General features: G+C 49.7%; 1 long non-coding RNA gene across 1 annotated transcript in view; it reads right to left on the reverse strand.

Annotated features, from left to right (window-relative positions):
- LOC141573595 (uncharacterized) overlaps positions 1-24,728 on the reverse strand; it is a 118,284-nt gene extending 93,556 nt beyond the window's left edge. Inside the window, exon 1 of the long non-coding RNA XR_012499452.1 lies at positions 24,676-24,728. This is a non-coding gene — a long non-coding RNA (uncharacterized LOC141573595). The remainder of the gene's footprint in view (positions 1-24,675) is intronic.
- Between the last annotated feature and the right edge of the window lie 954 nt (positions 24,729-25,682).

Raw genomic sequence — 25,682 nt, forward strand, 5'->3', positions numbered from 1 at the left:
GCCCAGGACCTCATGCATGCTAAGCACACACTCTACCACTGAGCTCTACCCTCTCCCTCTTTTTTTTTTAAATGGAAGGATTCACCTCAAACTCATAATAACGGTTCCTTCTTGGGGAAAGGGTATAGAACAGAGAATGGCAGAGAGGGTTTTAACTATACCTGCAATGTGTAATTCACTTAAAATAAAACAAAAGCAAACAAGTATCACAAAATAGTAACTTTACTAAATGTATCAGTCAGGGTCGAGTCCGGAGACAGGAACCACACAGAGAATGTTTAATACAAAAAATTATTAACTAGTAAAAGGTGGCGAACTACTAAGAGGGGTGAAGGAGACCTGTAAAGGGAAAACCTGGGGAGCAGCTACGTCATCTTGGGCTAAGAGAGAGAATCCAAGGAGGGAACACACTTGGAAGCGGGCCCCCCAATCCAAGACTGAGGTTCAGACCTGAGAGGGACCCCACAGAGTTCACTGAGGGGCTTCAGCCAGAGCTGGCCCACAGGTGGCAACCAGGAAGCCACCCACAGGGTCAGTGTAACCTGCTGGAGAGGGAGCGCCACTGGGTCTCCCGTGTGCTGCTGGCAGCTGCGTCATGGGAGCAGGAACTGCCCACAGGAACCAGGAAGAGAAGCCCCTTCCTCTGCTATGCCTTGCAGGGCTCCTCCAGTGCCCTCTACTCACAGAGCCGAACATTGTGTCAGCTGACAAGGGAGAGTGTCTACTGGGCCCAGCTCCAGTATCAGTAAGCAGGGCAAACAAGGTTGGCTTTGGAGGTGAGAGGCAAAATACACTGCTGACTCCTTGCAGGGCTCCTCCAGTGCCCTCTACTCACAGAGCCGAACATTGTGTCAGCTGACAAGGGAGAGTGTCTACTGGGCCCAGCTCCAGTATCAGTAAGCAGGGCAAACAAGGTTGGCTTTGGAGGTGAGAGGCAAAATACACTGCTGACCTGCACACTGATGATGGATGGTGGGAAGACAGATGTTGCTTATATTATTCTTTACGTATCTCTTTATAATTTAAGGATCTCAAATGAAAAACATTAAATGATTATAAGTTAAAGAATTTTTAAACAAAAATTTAAAGTTAACCAGTAATGGAATCAAAACTTCCAAAACACTAGGGAAGAAAGGTAAAAGGGACAGTGGGGGTTAGAAGATCAGAATCTTTGAAGGAAGAATAAAGATTAACCAGGAGGTAAAACCAAGAGGCAATTGTTTTCACCAAAGGAATTATTTCTGTTTTATCTGTCAGTATGATCAAATCTTACAGTTAAATACAAAAAAAAAGTAAATGGATAAAAAAACCAAAAAAAACCCAGAGAGATCTCACATAGCCTTCATCCAGTTTCCCCCAATGGTAACATCCTGCGTAACCACAGCACAGTATCACAGCCAGGAAACTGACATTGGTACAATCCACTGGCCCTATTCAGATTTCACCAGTTTTGTATGCACGTGTGTGTGCGTGTGTATTTGGTTCTATGCAGTTTTATCCCGTGTGTAGATTTGGAGACCCCTCCTGCTACCCCTTTATAGCCACAGCCCTTAGTTATGTTTAAGGGCTCCTGTTTCAGAAGGACATTTACCCCAAGGATCTCTTAAGGCTTCTTTCAAACACTCCAATCTATCCAACCTTACTCCCCACTGTACCTTTATTTTTCCCCCATATCTTAAAGATCCCTTAGAGAGTTGGACCAAGTAACAGGTGCATCAGAGAATTCCCTAGTCATCTCTATCAGAGTGTGTCCCCAGTATTCCTGGAGACCTTTGGACTCGGGCAGGGCCCCTGTTCCAGCAAATTCCCCTGAGGGGCAGGCCACTCATGTCTTCAGACAGGCACTAAACCCACCATTCCTGTCTCTCTGTGGCACTGAAGAGGAATCATCATTCTTGTTACCTGATTAGAAGGGATGGTTGGCTCCTGAGAGCTGGATTTACCACCTGATTCGTGTAGTCAAGCCCTGGGCTCCTGGTGGTCAGCTTCACATCTGAACCACCTTTCGCTCCCTGAGTGGGGCTCTTCCATGGAGCCCCAACTTCCAGTTCTGGATCAACCTCATAAGACAATAGAGTGTTTAGGGTCACACCAAGGGAGCAGCTGACAGGACGAGGGACTCAGAACTCTCACCGTGTTCTCATCAGGTAGATTCCTGTTCACTGAGGAGATACTCCATCAAAGATGCCTCTTCCTTTGTTGCCTGGAGATCCACTTCTCAAGTGTGTGCTGGGGGTGGGGTTGCCTTGCAGCTTCAATGGTACCGGTGATCTAATTTCTCTGAGCCTCAGTCTCCCCATCTGTAAAATGGGACCAATAAGCCCTCACAGGGCTCTCACTGGTGCTTAGGTGAGATCACCTCTGCAGCAGGCCCAGGGCCTTGATGCTAAGTGCTGGGTGAGAGGGGCTGTCGGCTGCCATCCTATTTGTCATGCTTCCCCTGCACTCCTGAGTCACCTCCCTATGTGTCACTCCCCTGGGGCTGGCTTTGCCACCCTCATCCTTCCACATCTCCCCCTAGGTTACTTGCCCTACAGGTTGGGTCTCCTCCTCCCAAGGGTGGGAAGAGAAACCAAAACAGGTGGTGTGTAATCAGGGACTTAAAATGACTCAATGATCCCCCAGCTGCATCCCGTTTCCCAGGCCATCTAAGCCACTTCCAATTTTATAGGATTAACTTGCTTGCTCAGACTCCCAAAGAAAACCCAAGGTCTCTCCCTCTGTCTCTTTCGGGGCCCAGGACAGAATAACTCAGGGTTTCCCCAGGGAGAGTGGGAAGGATGGACAGTGGGAGGCAGGGCTCAGATCTCACTTCTTTTCTTCCTTGGCCCCTCAACACTCCCGGCCTGGCCGCTAGCGCCATGAAACCCGGCACCCCGGGGTGTCCCTGGGGTGGGTGTGGGCCCGACTGGCCCATCTCTCTTTACAGGGAGGCAGGATTTGGCTAACAAGAACCAGCTGTGTTGGTGGTGGATTTTACTCAGCCCCCTCCCCTGCCCTTGTTCTGATAGCTGTGAGAAACTGATGACAACCTGTTTGACCTCTGACCTCCGAACTTGACCCGCTGCTAATACCTCCAGCTGCTGATTGCTGGCCGAACCCTTTGTCTCGGGCTGTTTGGGAGCCAAGACAGACAAATGATTTCTATTTGTCCTCTGGTGCCGCGAATGGAGCTGATCGATAGGAGCCGTGGATGGTGTCAAGGATTTGTCACCACGGCTTATGAATGACAAAAACATTCCTACCCCACCCCCACCCCACCGCCCACCTTCTCCCCTTCCCCAAAGAAACACCTTTTGGGGGAAAAAGACTGAAAGCCATAGAAGGCATATCGATTTTTTTTTTTTTTTTTTGCTTTCTTAAATAGCAGCTCGAGCCACAAAAGAGAGAAAGGCAACACTCTTCTGTGCTAAAATGCAGCAAAAAGCTTCCCAGAGAAAGAGGCTAGTGATTAGATCAGCTATTGTGTTTAAGTACCACAGGCCGCCGCACACAACTGCTCAATTTTGTCTGCTGAAGGCTGCCCCGTCCCTCCCCCACTACTCAGCATCCCCAACTCAAAGGAGGCTCCCAAAGAGAAGGCACTTTGCTGCTGCCTCCAGATCGTCCCTTTCCCTCTTACTCTCTCCTCATTTCTTCCAGGTTGGTTATGGGCTGGGGCCCCTGGTATATGAATCTGAGCCCATAGCCTCTCTTCATTTAGAGATTACCAGCAGCCCTTGAACTTGGATCCTTATTTGGAAAAGAGAAGGCAGAGGGTGGGGAGGTGATAGCAGTGATGGAGGACACACGACTTGGGAAAGACCCTCCTCGGGCCTCCGTGCAGGGCTGGGGCCAGTTTCAGGGGTGTCTGGGGAGGCGGCCCATCCCTCTGGAGAGCCAGAGGCCCCACAGCAGGTGGGGAGTGGGGAGCCGCCTACCCCTCCCTTCAACATCTGATCATTCATTGCGAGCCTGCTCTGGATGAGTGCTGGGACCACAGGGTGAGTCAGAGCTGCCTGCTTCTCCTTAGGCTGGACCCACAGTGCAGACAAACAAACCATGACAGTGCAGGGAGATGAATGCTGGGGCGGTGGAAAGGGAGCAGGAAGCCCGCCCCCGGCTGGGGTGAGTGGTGATGGTACTTGGGTGGTTGGGGGCTGCTGACAGGAGGGGACAGATCAGCAGTAGGAGAAAGTAGGCCACTGCATCCCAGTTGTGAAGACCAAGGACCTCAGAGCTGCTGGGGTGGAATCTTCAGGCAATAACTGGCTGGGGGAGCCTCCAGTGGGAGTGGCTATTGCACTGACTCCGAGACTCAGTGTTCTCATCTGTGAAGTGGGCAGGGCAATGGGATCTGCCTCAGAGGGTGGTGGAGGGTGGGAAATGGGACAATCTGTGTCAAGTGTTGATACTGTCTTATGGTACGTGATGTTGTTGCTCGTGTCTGTATTGTTTTTGGCTGTTGTTTTTTGAAGACTTGCTTCCAATCTGGGTATTCCTCAGTTGGGTGGATTGAATAAGGGTAGGTGTAGATACCCTCTGCCTCCCACACACCCTAACTTGAGACAGGATCTGGGGAACCCGAATGGATGGGGCTCTGGCAGGATGAGGTCTCTGGCCAAGGTCAAAGTGTGACTCTGGAAGACACCACACGGCTTTCTCTCCGCAAGCACAGGCCCTGGGCACAGGCAGTAAGGAAGGTCTGCTCTTGGGTGGGGCTCAGACAGAGCAGCTACAAGGATGCAAGGGGACTCAGACTCTCCCTCCTGACTGCTTGGACTGTTGCAGTAGCTGCTTACCTGATCGCAGGCCTCTCGCATCTGTTATCCATACCTTTATCAGAGCTATCATTCCATCTCAAAATCCGATCATGACACTTGTCTGTTTAAATCCCTCCAGCGTCTCCCCATTTATCCTCAAGATAAAGCCCAAACTCCTTACCCCGGCATTCAAGGCCCTCCCAGCCAAGGCTCCAACCTGTCATCTAGGTCTCTCCCGAAGCCCCCACATCATGCTATTCTGCAGTCACTTGCTTTTATACATCATATGGTCTCCCTACCAGGCCTTTGCTCAAGCTGGTCCCTCTGCCTGGAATGCCCCTTCATCTCCATTTTAGTAAGAATTTCCCTCTCTTTCTCCAAATTCTCCCATCTTCTTCCACGCTAGCACTGATAGCCCTTGATCAGATTGATTCTGCCCACTTCCGTCTCCTCCCTGGACTCGGGGCTCTGGAGGCCAGCAACCACGCACACGGTGCCAGAATCCTCCCACAGCCTCCTTGTGCACTGAGTGAAATAACTAGAAAGTGCCTGACGCTCGGAGGACACTGAGGAATTGGTGAGGGATGGTGGGACGGGAGTGTGCGGGCTGCACTCCGACAAACAAAAGATAATGGGAGGCAAAGGATTTTAGTCTTCTGATCGATCAAAATGGGAGGTTATTAAAGTCATGGTTGTTGCCATTGGTGACTCACAAAAGGTCGTTTAGTTTAAAATTTTTAAACACTGAAAATATGATAAACTCATTGTAGAAAATTCAAGCAATATGAAAAAGTATAAAAAATATGAAAAAAAGTATAAAAAAGGATTTCATATAAAATCCCTTTATACTGATAAGGACCATTTCTTCTACAAGAGCTAGAAAACCCAGCTCAAACTGGCTTAGCCATAAGGGGATTATTGGCTCCTAGGACTGAGGGGGCAGGGGTGGGGTTCGCTTCTGGTGATGCCCTCTGGACCTGGTCTCTCTCCTTTCCCTCTCTCTCATTGACTCCCTTCCCCGTCCGTCTCATCCTCTCTCATTCTAGCTCTCCCACATCCCTTGGCTCTCCTCCAAGCTGGCTTTCTGCGCAGGCTTCCTCTTTGTGGTTCCAAGGTGGCTGTGGCTATTCCGTATCTCACATCTCTCAACTTTTGAGTCCAGCGGGGAAGAAAGGATGTCTGTGGCCAACCGCCTTTTCCACAGGAGCCCACACTATCTCCCGTCTCACGTGCTCTTCTGCAATGTGGCCTTGCTCTTCCCATCAACCAGACGTGGAGTCTAGCTCCCCTCCCCTTGGATAGGAACTGGCTGTAGTGACACACTTGTGATCAATAGAATGTGATGGAGGTGACACCAGCATGATTTTCCGAGGCTATGACAGAAGCAGCTTATGCCTTCATCTCTCAAAATATTCTCCAGATTCTGCCTCTTGAAGACACTCCTCCTTGTAACCCGGCTGCCACGCAGTCAGAGCCCAAGCCACGCGAAGCCCAAGAGTAGGTGTTCCTGTTGACAGTTCCAGCCAAGCCCAGCCTCTGAGTCATCCCAGGTGTCAGACGTGTGAGTGAGAACTCTCCAGGTGGCTCCAGCCCCTGGCTGTTCTGGTCATCTCCAAGTTCCCAGCTGAGGCGCCAGATTTGGCGGATCAGAGATAAGCCATTTCCACTGTGCACTCTCCAAGTTCCTAACAACAGAATCTGTTATAAAGTGATTGTTTTACACCAATATGTTTTTGGAGGACTTTGTTATGTAACACAGTCAGGAGCCCCAGAACAATCCACACTAGTTTGGGTCACCATGATCAATGCCCTCAAGTCTCTTCAAGGGGCACAGCCAGTCATTTAAACCCCGGGGTGAGTCAACTTTACCAGCGTGAGAAGGGGTGAGTGTGGCAAGCCCAAAGGGCCATGTGGCACTGGTTACCCTAAGAAGGCACAAACCACAGAACCCACTGTTCCTACCACCCAGAAACTGGTGAACACACTTCCAGATACCTTCCTGGGCCTCTGTACACATGTAGGTATAAAATTCAACACAGATAAAACATACTCTATGTATTTTGTAACTTAAAAAAATTTAATGCATCATTGGACTCTTCTGATGTCGGTTCACACAGATGTGCATCAAGATTTTTAAAGGCTGCATAAAATTCCACTCTACGAGGGAGCCATGATTGATTCAATCAATTCTCTATTAAAGGATCATTAAGTCATTTCCTTTTTTTTTTTTTATTATAAATAGTGCTGAGATAAACATCACTGCACATACATCCTTGGGCACATCTTCCAATGTTTCCTTAGGATAAATTCCAAGAAGTTGAATTGCAGATTCCAAGGTTAGGCACACTTTTAAGGGTTGCCAAGGGTTTCTAAATTGCTTTCCAGAAATGTAGCTTTTTACGCTCCTGTTGTCCCATCAACAGGGAATGAGGGTGGCCATTTCTCAACACCCTCACAGGAATATTTGCCAATTGGAAAAGCAAAAAAAAAAATGATTCCTCATGGCTGCGTTAATTTGAATTTCTTTGATTACTAGTGAGGTCAGGCACCTTCTCATATGCATATTGACAATTTCTACTTCTTTTATAATATTGCTTGTTCAAGTCCTTTGACCAATTTTTTATTGCAGCGTCCATATATATAATTATTGATTTATAAAACTTTTTTGTATATTACAGTGTTAACCCTTTGTTGGTCCTATGTCTGCAAACATCTGTTGTTTGTCCTTTAAGTTTGCATAGGGTGGCCACTCTTAAAGTAGATGAGCCAAGCCCCCAAACAAGGCAGAGTGAAGCCATCAAAGGCAGTTGGCACCTGGCGAGAGTTCATTTGAACCACTCTTGTCAGCGGGGATCAGCTGCTTAAAGAATCCAGGGCCGGGGAACTGGAAGGGCCAACAGAATTGACCATTCTGGAAGGAGGCTCAAATGCGCTCACTAGGAGGGGGCAGATGCCATCATGTCTTCCCAGCAATCCCAATGCTGACGTAGCAGATGAAGGTCAGACTAGAGGAGAGTGAGGCAGAGGAGACCAGGCAGCCAGGGACTCTGCCCTCCTCCATGGCAGCCCCATGTAAGTGCTGCTTCCCCGGGGCAGGGCACCTCTGTCTGGTTGGTTCCTGCTCCAGGGGCCAGGTAGGAGCATGGGCCACCTTGGGAACAGTGTCAAAGGTAGGAGGCCCTTAGAGTCTACCAAGCTTGGAGAGGCATTTATAAGCAACCAGAGGAGCATGAAGGTGATTTAGCCCAGGGGGTCACAGAGGGAGTCAGGTCACTGCCAAGGAAACAGGACTAAGTGTTCAGTCTGGAGGGTGAGGCAAGGAGCTTGGAGTGGACTCTGCCAAAACCCCCTTTGCTGCTGTGTTAGCTACTAATGGCTCTTAGCTGCTCCCACCTCTGGAGAATCACCCTTGGTGAATGGGAGCTGCTTCCTGGGAGGTTATGCACGCCTGGGTAGCCCATAACCACTGAGTGACTGGCATGATGGGAGGAGAGGAGTGCAAAAGGCTGGCTTCCTTGCCTCGAGGAGTGACCAACTCAGGTGCAACTGCTGCCCAGAGCTCCCTGGGGGGTCAGGCTGATGCTGGAGTCCAGCTGAGACTGCATCCTTGCTTAGCTCCTTCCCCTGCCTAATTCTGCTTCTCTCATGCCCTTTCTCCTGAGACCACACCCCCAAGAAAGAACAGATGCCCAAATCCTTGTCTCAGGCTCTGCTTCTAGGGACCCTGACCTAACACAGAGCCTGAGCTACAAGTTCAGAAGTGAAATGGGATGAGATGAAAGGAGAGGGGTAGAAAGGAAAATTCAGAATCAAGGCTGGGGTTTCTGAATGACATCGAGGTTTGCTTTGCTGGGGGAGCTTGTGTAGGGGGGACATTGCTATTGGTGGCCTAGCACTCATTGCTCCTTCTCAAAACCAAATCCCAAACTCCCTTTTGGACACTACTCCTTCCCCACCCCTAGGTGGTTTGCTGGAACTGTACCACCCATAACTCCAGGGATGGGCTCTGGATTAATTCAATCTTTGAGTCCCCCACCCTCACCTCCAGCCACAGTGACTGATTCCAAGGTGGGCATATGAACCAATCAGAGCCAATGAAAGCTGGGGCTTCTGAGAAACAGAAGTGCCTTCCTTTCCACTGTAGTGTGTTCTTATCCATCCTAGTACAACACAGCTATTTTTGCCACTTTATGGAGCTAAAGAATGGAGACAACCACATGGAACCGAATTGAGAGATGACTTCCGGTGATGTCATCTGGGCCCTGAATCAAACTGCACCTGAAGCCAGATCCATACCTGAACTATTCCATTATGAGAACCAATAATTCCCCTTGTTTTGTGACACTCACCAGTCTGAGAAAGGTTTCCTGTCACTTGCAACCAAGAGGCTTAACAGGCAGGCGTGGTGTGTGCTGCATGCCCACGTGGTTGAAGCCGGAAGAGCACCCCCTCATCTGTCTTCCTTAGCTTCTAACCTAGGTGGCCTGCTCCCTCCTGGGGTCTGCCATGTTCACCAGGGGATTTTGGCCAGAGTGAGGCCAGTCCAGGACAAGCCTGCCACTGTTGTTACCATTCAGCTCCAGTGGCCAGTTGCTTCCACGTGGGTCTTCAGAGTCTCTCTGCCTCCCCTTCTTCCCCGCTCTCTTGGATGGACCAAAAGGAGTCCATTCTAGGCAAGGAGAAAGCAAGGCCCTTTCAAAGCCAAAGCCACATTACTTAGGTGGTGAGGGAGCTTCCTTCCTTAGGTGGGGAGGTTGGAGTGCTTCCTCCCAGGGCCAGGACCCAGGAGGCAAGGGGTGTGGGGGAAAGGTCATGGACTTTGGGGCTGGATGAATTTGGACTCCAGCCCTGGTGCTTCCTAGCAGTGTGGCCTGTTGTTTGCTCTCTCCAGGCTTCAAGGTCTCCATCTGTCAAGTGTAAGCACACATCACCCTCATAGGGAACCTAGGGCACAGAGCAGATAAAGCCACTGGCTGGGGTCCAGAATGGGCTTTCTGAAGGTGCACTGAGGTTGGTAGGGAGATCCTTTAACCTGACAGAGGCTAGGATAGGTCAGTTCCTGCAGGAATGCCAGGAATTTGGCCAAGGAACAGGCAGATTGGGGCCTGCTGCACCCCCGTCCCCAGCCAGCCCAGGGGGCTCATGGTATCTGCAGGGGGAGGTTAACCAGTACCCCACGGGGATAGGAAAGTGGTCCAGGCAGGATCAGGCTGAGTCCCTCTTCACCCTACATCTAGGAGAGGCCAAAGTGACCATGGCCTCAGACAGAAGGCTCCCCGGGCAACTTCTGCTGCCAGAGCACGGGAGGTTGCTTTCAGGCAGATCTCCTACTCAAACACGTTAGACACGGCCCGCGGGGAATGTCCAGGGGAGCTCCCAAGGGAGGAAACCAGTGTCTACTGAGCACCTCCTGAGCCCCATCTTAACTGATGCTCACAGCAACCTGGGGAACAGAGATTATTCTCCTCATTTTGCATATGGGGAAACTGAGTCCCTTTGCCCTTAAGTAGCTTGCTCAAGGCCAGCAGAGGGGTGCCAGAGCCTGGATTCCAGCACAGGTGGGTTGTGTTCCAATGCTGGGTTTCTGTCACCCAGCTGAGGCTGGGTGTGTGGTACAATGGTGTCCCTGTGATGCCCCTGGAGTGGGCATCTTACCAGTACTCTGCAGCCTCCTGGGATTCAGGCCTGATATGTGACATCTGGAATTGGCCTGGAGCCAACCAGGCTGAGCCCAAGAGACAGTCCTGGCTCAGCTGCTGGAGGAGAGAGAAAGAGAGGAGGGAGAGTCCACAGGGACTCCGGCAAGTTCCCCAAGCCCTGAGGTCACATCTTGACCTCAGTACCAGCTCCACTGCTCCCTGGAGGCTGGGCCTTGGAGAGGGACTGGGAAGGGCACCTAGCCTTGGGGGGCAACAAGGGGGCTGCCTCCTTCCAGGGACCATTTCACAGGGCTCTCCCTCCGGATTTCTGAGTCAATAGGTTTGAACAAAAAGAAAAGCCAGAGCATGGAGTTACACAGATCTGGGTTCAAGTTCAGCTCTGCCATTTCCTATCTGTGCGTCTACAAACCCATTACTTAATCTCTGAACCTCAGATTCTTCATAGGAAAAGTGGGAGTGGGCCCTACCTCCTGGCATCCTCGTGAGGACTGAATGGGGAAAAGCATGTGAAAATCTTACCACCCTGCCTGGAATGTAGCGGGTGCTCAATAAATGTTCGTTCTTACTCTCCATGTGAAACTCTTGTTTGAAAATAAAATCTCAGCTAGTCATTGACAGCACTAAATTATAAATAATACCTAACATCTATTGAACATTAACTATGTGCCTGGCATTGTCCTAAATGCTTTACATCTGTTGCCTCGTTTAATCTGCAAAGAACCCCATGAAGCAGATACTGTTATTTCTATTTGACAGTAGGGAAACTGAGGCACGGATGTGAAGCAGCTTGCCCAAGTCATACAGCTAATATGTGGCAGGGGCAGGGTTTGAATCCAGGCATAGCCTGGCTCTGAGCCTCCATGGTGAGGAAGCCCCTCTACCACCCCCAGCCCAGCCCACTGTGGGCTCTAAGCTCCCACCATGAGTGGCACAACTGCTGTGCTGGGGACCAGAGGGACTAAATGAGATACATCTTGAGGAGCTCATGGTCCATGGCAGAAGATAAAATGCACACAAACACAAGTCAAAAGGTGGGAGATATCACAAAAGAAAAACTGAGTTGCAAGTTGAAAATGAGAAAGGTCAGAAAAAAAAGAAAAAAAAAATGAGAAAGGTCAATGTTAGACCCTGAGCAGGAGGGCATTCCAGGTAAAGGGAAGAGCAAGGACAAAGGGGTGGGGGTGAGGGTAGGGGGAAGCCACTGAGAGGGTACAGGGTGCAGAACGGGGAGTTCCACGGCCAAGGTTAAAAGGGTAAACTGGGGCCAGATGCTGAGAGCCTGCTTGGGGGTTTTGGGCTCTGCACTGCAGAGAAAAGTGCCACGAGCAGGTTTGAGCTGTATAAATCCAGCTCTGCTGGAAGCAAGGAGGAGGCATGGGACTGGATGGGGTAGGGGACAGAGGACAAGTTAGGAGGCAGCTGTAATGGCCCGGATGCATGCTGATGAGGGTTTGATAGGGACAGTGATGCCTCATATCCATCTCCCTGGGGGTTGGAGGGAGTGGACCGCAGTCACTGCCTCCTAACTTAGTCACCCCCATGCCCAGGTCAACCAGCCTGGCTTTGGCCACCTGTTCCCACCACCCAGTGAAGTGGGCTGCAGGGATCATTAACCCAAGCCATGAACTCATTCTTCCTCCCAACACATCTGGCCGGATAGAGGCCCCTCCTCCACCTGCACCCTAGGAAAGGAAGAAATGGCTCCAGCCCAACTGAGCATTTCCCACCCTGCAAGAATGCCAGACACACACACCTGCCACTGTCATTATACCGTCCTGCCTATTTGTATCATGCATATGTACCTAAATCACCTGGTGTCACAGAAGGAGCACTGGACTGGGAGTCAGGAGGCCTGGGTGCAGGTCGACCTCTGCTGTTCACAACCTCTGTGGCTCTCAGCAGCCACTTATGCTCTCTGAGCTTCGACTTTCTCCTCTTTGAAATGGGAATAAAATGCCTGCCTGCCTTCCAGGATGGCTTTGTGGACTGAAAGAGAGAGAGTCTATGAACATCTTCTGCAAACTTATGAAGTGCTGCTTAAACGTTGACTTTTGTGTTCATTTCCATTCATCCCACCAGTCTCTGTTGAGCTGACTCTCCACCAGGTGCTAGGGAGTGAACACCTTTGAACTTTCATATTCGTGATCCTATCCCAGGCTTTACTCACCCTGTGATGGGGAAAAATTTTGCTTGAAAAACAAGCTGTGTTCACAACCTGTGTATGACAAATGGAAAGGACTTAAATCAGAGGAGGAAAGATTTTATCAGGACTAACTTCCCAGCGCAGGAGGCTGGTTGGTTTCTGGAAATCTTCCCAGGAGATGAGAATCAATTAAGTACTTTGCCCAGAGTAGGCACCAAATAAATAGCTGAGTGGAACAGACTCGGTCATATTTGCTAGGAGACAGGAGAATGGGTCAGACAGGTTCTTAAGCCTCCTCCTCCAACTGACTTCCTAGGAACCATACCTATATGCATGTTTGCATGTCTTGTGCACGGGTAAGTCTGGGGCTGGCACTCAGTAGACCTGCTGCAAACCAGCTGTGTGACTTTGGAAGGATCTCATGCTCTCTCTGAGCCTCTATTTCCTCCCCTGAGCACCAATCTGGATGACAAATGTAACAAAGCCCTTGGATAATGGCAACACTTAACATTCCACAGTGATTGTTCAACTAATTAATGAGTGAATGAATGCTCAGCTCTTCTTCTTCTTCTTCTTCTTTTTTTTTTTTTTTTTGTAGGGGGAGGTAATTAGGTTTATTTATTTATATTTAGAGGAGACACTGGGGATGGAACCCAGGACCTTGTGCATGCTAACCATGCACTCTACCACTTGAGCTATACCCTCCCCACTAATGAGTGAATGAATGAACGAATGGCACTTCATAAGGTGTCTGAGTCATGTTAGCCCCTATGTCTTCTCTGGGCCCGATTCTGCCCATCTGTCAAATGTGGGCACTGCATAGCCTGTCTCCAGGTTTCCTGTCAGTCCTGGCTTCTGTGATCTGCCTCTGTGCCCAAGGCCCAGGCTGGGAGGAGGGCAGCTGGGGGGTTTGGGGTCTGTGTCTTCACGCCCAGCAGCTCAGGCTGCCCTCCCGTTTCAGGGCATGGGCAGAAGGTATGTGCTGCTGTTCCCACGGGGCTGCCTGGCTTAGCCTGGGGTCCTTTTGCTGGGAGAGTAGCCGGAGCTGCAGCCCTGTGCTGACCTGCTCTTAACCCCCAGGAAAGTTACACAAACTCCTCCACGCTCCACTGGGAGCTGGGTCGTGCAAGATAGGGGCAGGAACAATACTTCCCCTGTGCCCTCAGCCCATTCCACATCAGCACACAAGGGGGAGGGATACAGGAGGCAAGTGGGAGGGGGCAGCCCGTCTCTGGTTTCAACCTTGCCTGGAAATTGGATCTTCCTCCCTGGCTTGAGCTCTCCGGGGCATGAAGGGGTGCTGGAGTCCGGATCTCAGCCTGAGCCCACTTTCTCCCCTGCCCCATGTCTCCCACCAAGACCAGCCCTGTGCCTCAAATGCATAGCAGATCCACAGCCTCCTTACCATTACATCCCCCTCTTCAGCAAATGGACCCCAGTTTTGTGATGTACCTACATGGAGATGGTGAGGAGGGAACGGTCTACTCTGGGAATCAGAAAACTGGGTATTGTTCTGCTGTTGCCAAGCAAGACACCAAAGGTTGGACTAGCCAAGGGCTGAGAATGAAAGCTATGGAGCCAAACTACCTGGTTCAAATCCCAACCTGCCATTTACCAGCTGGTGGCCTCAAACAAGGTACCGACCACTCTGACACTGTTTCCTCATCTGCTCTAATGCCACCTTCTTTCCTGGGTCGTTATGAAAAATAAGTTCTTACACACAATGCACTTAGAGCAATGATCAAGAAATTCTAGCTCTATGGCTTGCTCTCCACATGGGTTTAGTGGGAGGCAGACGCATGTGTAGACCTCCTTTAACTTCTGAGGGAAGAGCAAATTGTTCAAATTGTCTATAACAGAGTAGAACTACTTAAAGTACATGAAACTAGCTGTCAAAATTGTGAAACATAATCACAGTTTTGACTGCTCTGTGACGACAGCGTAAAATTTGCGAATTTTTCACCAGGCAAGAAAAGAAAAACAAAGACTAACTACAGTCAACCCCGTTACCCCTCCCATTTGTGTTCTGCATGCCCACCTGAATTAGTTTGCTCATGTTGACACACGTACAGCTTTGCGTCACTTGAGACACACATTTCTTATTCTCCCTCAGTCAATTTATATTTGGGCTATAGTTGGTAGTACTTGGTTTCTTTCCAGGTAGCTGCAGTTTGAAAACAACGTCCAAAAAAATGTCTGCTTCTCCCTGACAATCTGTCACAGCTGTGCCTCTCTATAGCTTCTGTCCCTAAGCCCTTCTCTTTCAGTGGTGACCTTTCTGCCCCATGATCTCTCTCTTGTCTTCCTTGGTTCAGAATGACTAGAGAGAATGAACCAGAATCATCAATGTCCCAGAATGGAATAATCATTATGTATGAGTATGGGGCGTTTCAGGACCATGGACAGCAATACGTAGCCCTCATCCACTTGTTCCCCCTCAACTCTTGAAATATTTTAGTTATGCTATGACTACATCTTCCGAAGTTAATGTTCTCCTCTGCAAAAGAGGGAGAAGGCAGTGGCTGGGAGGGCTGCAGGTGGGCAAGACCATGTCTATGACCTTTTAAGACTCTGTGACCCTAGGATTCTTTCTTTGGCTTCATGTTTGACTTCCCTTTTCTTTCTCCCACTCTCTCTCCCTCCCTTCCTTCTTTCCTTCCCTTTTTTTTTTTTTCCCCTTCCTTTCCATTTTAAATAGGGACCTTCCATTCACTTTCCTGGACCTATAGCCCTTACCCAGGGAGAGGGGCCAAAGGACAGAGATGCTCATGAGAGAGCAGCAAGTTGACCTTCAGAAACCCTCAGAACTCAGCTCTGAGCAGTCACCTGATTTTTCCTCTGACCTTAGTTATCTAGATACAGCACGTTAGTTCTGGCAAAAGGCTGAGCAGCTGTAACAAAGAGTCCACGGGTCTAAAGAACAGAAAAATTTACCTCGTCCTCGTGTAACAGGGTAGATAGGAGGGCTGCATTGCTCCACACAGCCAGACAAGAACCTGCTCCCTCTGTGAGGTCCTCTGTACCAGCCCTTGGTAATGCCCTTGTCCGCACGGTTATGCTGGGTCACCAGCATATCCAGGTAACATTTCCAGGAAGGAGAAAAATTGGAAGGAGCACAATAGTAGTGTTTTAAGGGCCAGGTCTAGCAATAGCAACATGTCACTTCAGCTCTCATTCCATTAGTGGGGACATTGTCTCATGACCACATGAAGCTACTAGATGGAGGGAGAATTTGGTCCCTAGCTAGGCAATTATGTGCCAAGCCACAGCTTTACTGCTTTGGAAGAAAAGGTGAATGGACTTTGGTTCAACAACATTATCCTCTATTTAATAGATGAAGTAGAGCTGTGAACACGGAAAGTTTTGCTCAGAGAAAGGGAAAGAATTTGTTGAGCCAGTGCTTTTCTGTACATTTAAAATGCTCTGGGGTCTCATCTCCCCAAATGACTGGTCTAGTTACTTCCTCAATCTTTGTGCTGCTTCCCTCACCGAGAATGCCTTTGTCTCTTGGATAAATTGATCCCAGCCTTCCTTCAAATTCAAGAACCACCTCTGTGATCACAGAATTTTAGAGCGAGAAGGAACCTCGGAAGCCATTTAGGTCAATATTTCATTTTATGTGAAGACACTGAGACACAGCGATGGAAAGACACTTGCACAAGGTTACACAGTAAGGTATCCACATAGCCAGATAGCCCATAGCCAGGGCTGGGGACTTTAAGTCCATTTCCAGCACTCAGAAACCCATACCTGTCCCCACAGGCTTCAGCTCTGCCTCTCATCATGTGGCTCTGGACAAATCTCTCAGCCTCTCTAATCTCCAGATTCTTAAACTATGGAATGAAGAAGTTGGATCATTCTCCCTAAGGTTCTGTTAGGACACAGACCTAGTCATTTAATGGCAGGACTTCCTCAGACTTTCAGATCCTGGTCTCTCTCAACGATGCTGAGACCCCCTCAGACGAAACTGTACCGACCCCTCCCTACCCCCTCCTATGGATGAATTCACACTAGAATCAACAGACAGTTTCCTTTTTTTCCCACCTCCAGGCATGGAGCCGAGCACTTGACATGCTGTATCTCATTTCATCATTAAAACTCCTTGGAAAGTGACTTGTATTCTCCCTAATTTTTAGATGAAGAAACTGAGGCTCTGAGAGGTTAATGGCTCTTTGGGGCAAATAAATTAGCTTTGATCCTGGGGTCCCCAAGGTGGAGAAGGGAGACCGGTGGGGGAAGTTACAGGGAGATTAGGCTTGATGCAATAAAGAGCTTCCTATTAGAGCTGCCTTTGGAGAGATGAGTTTTCTTGAAAGGGAGGGATTTCCTGTTCACTGGAAGCGTGCACACACAGGGTGAAAGATCAAAGGATTTTAGCACCAGTTGGGTAAAGGCAGGGGCCAAGGGGTAGACTGTATCAGCGATTCCCGAGGATTATTTTAGGAGATACATGACCAGTATCAAATAACATTTGGTACACAGAGAAAAAAGTTATGCCTTCAATTATTTTCCAAACTCTGATTTTGACCAGGAGAAGGTCTTGGTTTGGAGCCAGTTCAGCTTGCACCTCTCTACCACTTGTTTATTCCTTCTTTAACAGGAGAGATTAAGCCCCAGGCTCAGAGATCTGGAGCAGGTGACAGGACTAGTTAGACTGAAATAACATGGGGTTTTCTATTATATATTTTTTTATGGTTACCTTCTTTCATGGCAAATGATTCTGGTGTCCCCATTACTGCTAAGATATAAGTTTTCACTTTTAAAATGGGTATAGTTTAAGAAAATGAAACTACAAGCCACAAACTGGGAGAAAATATTAGCCAAACACCTATTTGATAAAGGATTTGTAACCAAAATTTACAAAGATGTCTTAAACTCAACAGTAAGAAAGCAAACAGCTCAAAAAGTGGGCAGAAGATCTGAACAGTCATCTCACCAGAGAAGATAAACGGACGGCAAATAAGCATATGAAAAGATGCTCTGCAGCATACGTCATTAGGGAATTGCAAGCTAAAGCAACAATGGAATGCCATTAACTACCTATTAGAAAGGTTAAAATTCAAAATATCAACAACACTCAATGTGGAGCAACAGGAAGTCTCATTCAATGCTGGTGGATATGCAAAATGGAACAGTCACTTTGGAATAAAGTTTGAAAGTTTCTTACGAAACCAGATATATTCTTAGCATACAACTAAGCAATAACACTCCTTGGGTATTAACTCAAATGTGTTGGAAACTTACGTCCACACACAAAAAACTGCACACGGATGTTTATAGCATCTTTATTCATAACTGCCGAAACTTGGAAGCAACCAGATGTCTTTCAAAAGGTGACTGGATAAACAAATTGTGGTACAGCCATACAACAGAATATTACTCAGTGTTTAAAAAAAAAAAATAGAGCTAAACTATGAAGCCACAAAAAGACATGGAGCAAACTTAAATGCATATTACTAAGTGAAAGGAGCCAGTCTAAAAGACTACATACTGCTTGATTCCAACTATATGACATTTTGGGAAAGGCAAAACTACAGACAGTAAAAAGAACAGTGGTTGTGGGGAGGGAGGGATAAACAGGTGGAGCACAGAGAAATTTCAGGGCAGTGAAACTATTCCGTGTAATACTGTAAAAGGTAAACACATGAACTTACACACTTGTCAATACCCATAGACCTGTACAATACAAAGAGGGAAGCCTAATATAAACTGTGGACTTCAGTTAATAATAGTGTATAAGTATTTATTAATTGTAACAGATGAGCCACAGCAGTGAGAGCTGTTAATAAGGGAAACTGTGGACAGAGGGAGAAGGGGGAACAGACTCACTGACATAGAGAATAAACCTATGGTCACCAAAGGGGGAGTGGAAGGATAAATTAGGAATTTGGGATTAAAAGATACACACTGCTATATATAGAACAGATAAACAACAAGAACCTACTGTATAGCACAGGGAACTATATTCAATAGTTTGTATTAACCTATAATGGAAACGAATCTGAAAAACAATATATACATGTATAACTGAATCACTTTGCTGTACACCTGAAACATTGTAAATCAACTATGCGTCACTAAAAACAATAAATTTTTTTTAAGTAATTGGAAAAAAATACCAGGGGACTCGGAAATGGCCTACAGTATGAAAGCAGAATGCAGAAGACTAAAGTTTGGGAAACAGGGGTCAGTAAGTTCTTTGGGGGGTTTCCAGTCCTGAGAGTGGGATCCTCCAACTTCAGCACCACCCCCTCCTCACCAGGGGCCCCAAGGCCTAAGGTCAGCGGCTGACCTGCCCCTTATCTGGCCTGGTGATCAGTGGAGACACTAGGTTTAGGGGGTCAGACACTGGCTGCCCCTACTCTGTCCCCAGGGCCAGCTCTGAGCCCTGCAACTCGAGGCCTCAGGATCAGAAGGGCAGATTCCTGGCTAAGCCTTTGCAAACAAACGCAAGGGCTGTGGGTGTGCACATGCTGCCATCTCCCCCGATCACCCCCAAGACCTGGTGGACCCTCTCCTGGGATGTCTTGGGCCTCCCCAGCCTGCCCCTATCTTGGACCCAAGCACCACTGGACATCTTCCCATGGGCTTGGCCCCCGGGTCATTTTCATCCATCTGGTCTTCACTAACTTTTCTATAGACTCTCTGGGTGACAGACCATGTCCCTTCACCTCTCCACTCCTCAGTTCCACCTCTGTGGAAGGTGGGGACAGAGAAGATTCCGGATAGAAGCACAGGCCAGCCCCACCCAATGGGAGGCTCCCTTCTGCAACGTCCCATCAATTACCCAGCTTCTGCCCAAACACCTCCTATAACAGGGAACTCACCTCTGACCCCAGGAAGTGCTTCCTAGGAATAAGGTACATCCAGTATGTGCCTCTTTTTGTAAAAAAAATTCAGAGTATCTATCTAAATATATTAAAATATGTACATAAATATATATATATGTCTAATATGCATAGATAAGCTCTCTCTCTGGAAGGCTATGCAATAAACAAGCAATAGTTGCCTCCAAGGAGGGGGCGTGGGGGTCTGGTGCAGGGGCACGTGGAAGATTTACTCCCTATTCCCACCCATTTGTCCTTTCGAATTTTTTATTTTGTGCATGCACTTTAATCTGCACACGTATACCTTCCAATTTACTATTTTCCTATTTAGTTCTCACGACAGTGTTGGGTGTGTTTAACCCCACTTTACAGATGAGCAACGGAGGCTCCGTGACTTGCCCAAGGTTACATTCAGAAAAGTCGCCAAGAGTCAGGCTCTCCGATGTCTGTGGTGATCTTTATTCCTTGCCAGGCTGCCTCCGGGTCTGGGAGCTTTGTTAAGCATCTTAAATTATTCTCTGAGGGCCCTGGCTATGACCCTGGACCTCTCCCTTCCACTCTCACCGCCACTGCTTAAGAAGTGTCTCTTTCTCAACTGAGTCTTTGTCCTGAAACTCACCATTTTGAGATGCGGGGTCAGGGAGGGAGAGGGGCCAGGCTCTCCCCACAGCCCAGCTCAGCCATGACCCCACAGAAAGCTGGAGTCCCTGAGGCTAGTTTGCGAGGAACCAGGAGGAAAGACCAACAAACCTGATGGTCCCAGGGCTGTATGAAGATGTCACTGCGAGAACCTGGCACAGGGCAGGCAGCTGTAATTAAGACCCTGATTGGAGGTCAGTATGGGCAGAGAAGGCAGCTTCTGGCCTCAGGCCTGGCCCAGACACTGGAGGGCAGTGATTGCCTCAGATTCCCTCAGGCCATAAGGAATCAGCAGGCAGGCTCACTATTCCACAGGGATGTGTCTGTGGGGTTTATCCCATTAAAGTCCATCTTGCCCCTGGGCTCCAGGGGGTTCATGCTTAACGGCACCTGGCACAGACAGAGCCTGGCACATACCGGCACCCATTAAATATCTGTCGAGTGGACGAGTGGTACCCCATAGGCCAGCCCATCCACCCCCCAGCTTCTGTGTGCTGTTGCCTTCATCATTCACCCATTTCGACCCTCCTGGTGTCTGGGAAGTTCTGGCTAAAGTCTACCCTCCATCCTCCCTGCAGCAGACTTGCCCCTGCCCCTGTGTGGTAAATGGAGCATCAGGCTAGGGGTGTGGGTGATATTTATAAGGAGCCACAGCAGAGTTACTGCAGCCCCCTCAGCTCCCAACGTGGAGGAGAAAATCACTGCTGTAAATTTCCCCAACAGCGCCCTGCCCGGCTCCTCCTCCCAGATTCCAGCCCCTTAGCTTGTGATTTACAGACGAGAAAAGGAGAAGCCGCCTCTGCAGGATGGAAGTGGGTCCGTGTAGCCCTGGCAGAAGGGATGTCCTCATCCTAGGCCTGCGGCAGGGACCCTAGCCATCTACCAACACCCCCCAAGCATGGCTCTCTGCCTCCCAGCAGGGGTCCCCATCACCCCAGGTTCCCTGGGAAGCCAAGAAGCAACAGATCCCACAGAAGCTCATTCCACAGCCACTCTCCCTCACCTCTAGTTTTCCATCTGTCCAATGGGACTATTGGAGGCTCACTCTGAAATGGGGAGGGCTCCAGCCAGGGCCCCACTAGAGCTGACGAGAAAGCCACAGCATTCGTCATTTTTCATTCATTCACACATTCCCTCACTCAAAGCCAGGGCCCCGATTGCACAGAAAGGAAGCTGTGGGGTGTCTGGAGGGAATGGGGTGGGGGCTCTCAGGCTCATTTTCTGTCCTGGGCTACATCCCACCAGGTGGTGATGGGGGAAGAGAACTGGACTGTGAGTCCAGACGTCTGGATTCTAGTCCCTGTTCTGCCAATAGTTCCTGGTGTTCCCTTGGGTAAGGAGCCCTTTCTGGGCATCAGTTCCTCTGTCTCTATGATGGGGACCTGAGTCAGGTGGGGTGGGGAGCCTGATGGGTGCCCCCCACTGCCTCCCCCCTTAGAGTCTCCCTCACATCCTGGGATAGCACTCATTGATCTGGCTCCTCAAGTGACCCCCATGCCCCCAAATCATGTTATGCTATCCCCCGCAACTCCTCAGTTCTGGAGGAGGGCCAAGGGTGGGCTGATGTCCGGGACCATTTGTAAGGTGGAGGGGGTAGGCAGCTGGTGCTCATGTGTCCCCCTCACACCGAGGGCTGTCACCGAGGCAATGAGCCCCCTCTCACCTCAGCCTGAGGGTGCAGGCTCTTGGGAGTCCCCTCTCAAAGTAACTTCTCCTTCTTCCTCTCAAAGTCACCCAGACGCTAAAGCCACCTTCTGGGGCTTCTTTTGTCCACCGCCCACCCAGGCAGGGCTGCCTGAACCAAGCTGCATTTCCTGAGGCTCCAGCAGGAACCTGGGAGCCCGGGAGCTTCTGAGAGATCCGGGTTGGTGTGTCTTCTCCGCCCACTCCCAGCAGCCGGCAGACACTGGAGCAGTCCCCCCACCTCAGGGCCCAAGGGAGAAGAATGAGGTGTGGGGGAAGAAATGACCAAGGTAAGGGGACAGCCAGGGCGGTTTCTATAAATGCTTAATGGGCTGAAAGCAACCAATCTGGCTGCTGGGCTGTGCGCAGCGCTCAGACCCCGCTTGCAGTACCATCCTGTAGTCAGATAATAATAATGAAGCCACACTTACTGAGCCAAGTACTGTTCTCAGCACTTTATCGTAACAGCTCATTTAATCATCACCACCCTAAGAAGCGTGTGATACTATTACCCCCAACTTACAGATAGGAAATGAAGTTCAAAGGGGTTGGACTGCTCAGCCGAGGTGAGAGACCAGGGCCCAGTTCAAACCCCAGGGATCTAGCTGTGAAGCCTGAGCCCCACCCACCAACCTGAGCATCAGAGAGGGTGGCGCCTCTGCTCTCCATCTCCTGTGGGAAACAGAGGCCCAGAGAAGAGGAAACTCCCCCAAGGTCACCAGCAAGACGGGAGCAATCTTGCTGCTCAAACCAGGCCTCCTACCCTAAGCTCGAGTTCCATATTCAGCCAGTCCCAGTGAGGCCCGGGGCAGAGCAGCCCCCATCACCCAGAAAACGAAGGGCGTGCCCCTCCCACCCCCTCCTTGGCTGACAGGAGCCGGTCTCCCAGATGCAACGCGCTGCCCCATGACTGCCGGTCAGCGGTTCTCAAGCTCTTCCCAAAACACAAATCCCACGGCTCAGATCAACAAAAACCAAGTGTGTTGTTTTTATTTTTACATCAGCCCAAATTCTTAGGCATCAGTTTTTCCCGCCTGGAATTCGTCTCAGCTGTTGGTGCAACCATTCGTCTGCCCTGAGACCTCACGTGGGAGGCAGGGGGCCTGCCTGCCCAGGTAGTGGTTTGCCTAAGATACCACGACACAGGCTCTAAACCCGGTTGAATCAAGTTGGCAAAATTTTTAAGGCCTAAACTCCCCCAGCGCAGGATCGGTATTTCTCCATCAGACTGGTGGCCCCAAGGCAGAGCTATGCCTCCCCCATCTGACAGGGGGTTCTCCCAGGATAGGAACTGTCTTCCCCATCAGACTGAGGGCATTCCCAGGCCAGAGCTGGGACTCCCTCATCAGACTGGTTATTCCCCCAGGACAACAATGTGTCTCCCCCATCAGACCAGCTACTCCCTGAGGATTACGGCGTCTCCCCCATCAGACTGAGTACGGTCTGTATCCCCCTCTAGCCAGTCCCCATTGTGGGCATGACTGAATCTACACCATCTGACACAAGTCAGTTTCCCCTAGAGTGAAATTTTGGATCACAGAAAAACTCCCCCACCCCTCCCACCCCAACCCCAGGGAGTCAAGTCAGAGAGGCCGCTGTCAGGGACCACCGGGGGCCTGTCCCAGGCCAGCAGGGCCCAGCCAGGCCCACAGGCTCCTCTCCCTGCCTGCCACCCCCACTGGGCAGCCTGGCGCCCCCTGACCCCATGGCCTTCCATCATGGGAGATCTATAACATTTACAATCCCAAAACAAAAAGCCCCGAGAGCCGAGGACAGAATTCATCTTCCCAGCTGACAAGCCCCGTTAATTAACGACTTGGAAATCGATGACGAGAAGGGACAGGCGGCAAATGACACCTCATCGTGGCCAGGAGGAGGAAGAAAATGTCCGGGGACTGGCGGACACGCACCGCAGGGCTGGCCGGGCGCCTGGGAGAGCCAGCGCACCCATCTGTCACTGTCACTTCAAACGCGGTCGACTACCCCCCAGCCCAGAAATTCTCATTTCCCACTGCAGCAGACCCCCGAGGAAAGGGGGCGGGTACCCAAAGAGTGAAGGGAAAGAAACTATGGAGCACCTACTATGTGCCAGGCCTCATGCTACATGCTTTTCATTCATGCTAGCCTCTGCCGGCAGCTGCGAGAGGCAGGTTCTATTAGTCCCATTTTGGGGGTGAGAACATTAAGAGCTGGAGGAAAGTCAACCTAAGGCTGGGACTGTGTTTTTAAATGTCTGGTACCCGTTGATGAAACCAGCTCTTGGATCTAAAGAGGCAACATGGTTAGAGAAAAGAGCTCTGGATTTGAGGGCAGAAGATCTGAAGCTGAGGCCAGCCTCCATCCCCACTGTTAGACAGGTTGCCTGATTTCTCTGAGCTTCAGTTTCCTCATCAGTCACAAAGGGAGAATAACCCCCACCCCACTCAGCAGAGAGAGGGCTCACTAATCCTTACGGATGAGTTTAGGAAGCCCCGAGGCCTCCACTTGGAGAAGGGGTTGGACATAAGTTTCTCATCACTAGGCCTGCCGATCACCCCCATCCAAATCTAGGATGTGACAGGTATGGGATGAAATGGCACGAGAGCCAGGAGGGCTGTGCTGGAGGAAGGAAGGCTTGGGAGGGCTAAGGGGTGGCATCAAAGAGGCAGGGACAACAGGACCCTCTTGTGCCCACCTGTGACAGGCTGAGTTTTCTAAAGAAGGACATAATAAGAGGGCCTACCTCCTGAGGTTGTTGTGAAGTTGAGACAAATGATGGAAGGGCTTGGTGTGGCCTGGCATACAGTAAGTGCTCAATAAATGTGGGAAAGTGTTGCTGTTCTCCTATTCCCTCTCCCTCTCACAAACAAGCGCTTGTTGAGATGTGGTCCAGGAGGAGAAATAAAGCACATGGAGCACCCACCTGATCCCAGCTGAGGGCCCAGGAGCAGGGCGTGGCTCTTGGAGAAAACCCCTGCATGTGGACCTCAACCATCACTTACCTTCTGCTGTGAGGAGCTCAGTGTTGAGACAAGGACACAGCTTTCTGGGAGCCCAGAGGAGGATGCTGAGTTCTGCCCAGAGGAGATGCTGTCTAGGTTGGAAGAACAAGCAGGAAGTCATCATGTAGGGATGTAAGGGAAGGGGACTCAGGCCAGAGGGAAGGAGTCCAGCTCGGTGCTGGCACACAGTGGACATCTTCCTTTTTCCCTCCACCTGGCCCAGAGCTCAGCAGAGTCCCATGGTGTCTGGAGAACATGAGAATCCCCTGTGGCTGCTGGGGGTATGAGGGTGGAGAGCCTGGGGCCAAACAGGAATGGGCCCAGAACACCACACCACACATTAGAGCCTCAGCTTCCTTTGCTATAAAATGGGACCAGATTTCAAAGAACATATACAAATGGCGAACAGGCATATGAAAAATGCTGAACAACATTAGTCACCAGGGAAATGGAGAAACATTTTACTCTACTAAGATGATTGGAAAGAAAGAAAGAAAGAAAGAAACAGAAAATAAATGTCGGTGAGGATGTGGAGGAAATGGAACCCTCATGCATTGCTGGTGGGAGTGTGAAACGGTGCAGCTGCTGGGGAGGGTCCTCAAAAATTAAACATGAAATTACCATATGACCCAGCAATTCCTCTCCTAGGTGTAGATCCAAAGAATTGAAAGCAGGGACTCAAACAGATACTAATATGCCAATTCATTCATCATCATTCACAAAAGCCAAAAGGGTGGAAATAACTCAAGGGTCCATCAATAGATGAATGGATAAACAAAATTCGGTGTGGACATACAATGGACTATTATTCGGTCATAAAAAGGAGTGAAGTTATGCTACCACATGGATAAACCTTGAAGACATTGTGCTAAGTGAAAGAAACCAGACAAAAGGATAACTATTATATACTTCCACTTCCACAAATACCTAGAATGGGCGAATTCATAGAGACAGAAGGTAGATGAGAGGTTACCAGGAGCTGCAGGGAGTAGGAAATGGGAGGTTAG

This window comes from Camelus bactrianus, chromosome 16 (genome assembly GCF_048773025.1).
Source record: "Camelus bactrianus isolate YW-2024 breed Bactrian camel chromosome 16, ASM4877302v1, whole genome shotgun sequence".
Classification (NCBI taxonomy): Eukaryota; Metazoa; Chordata; class Mammalia; order Artiodactyla; family Camelidae; genus Camelus; species Camelus bactrianus.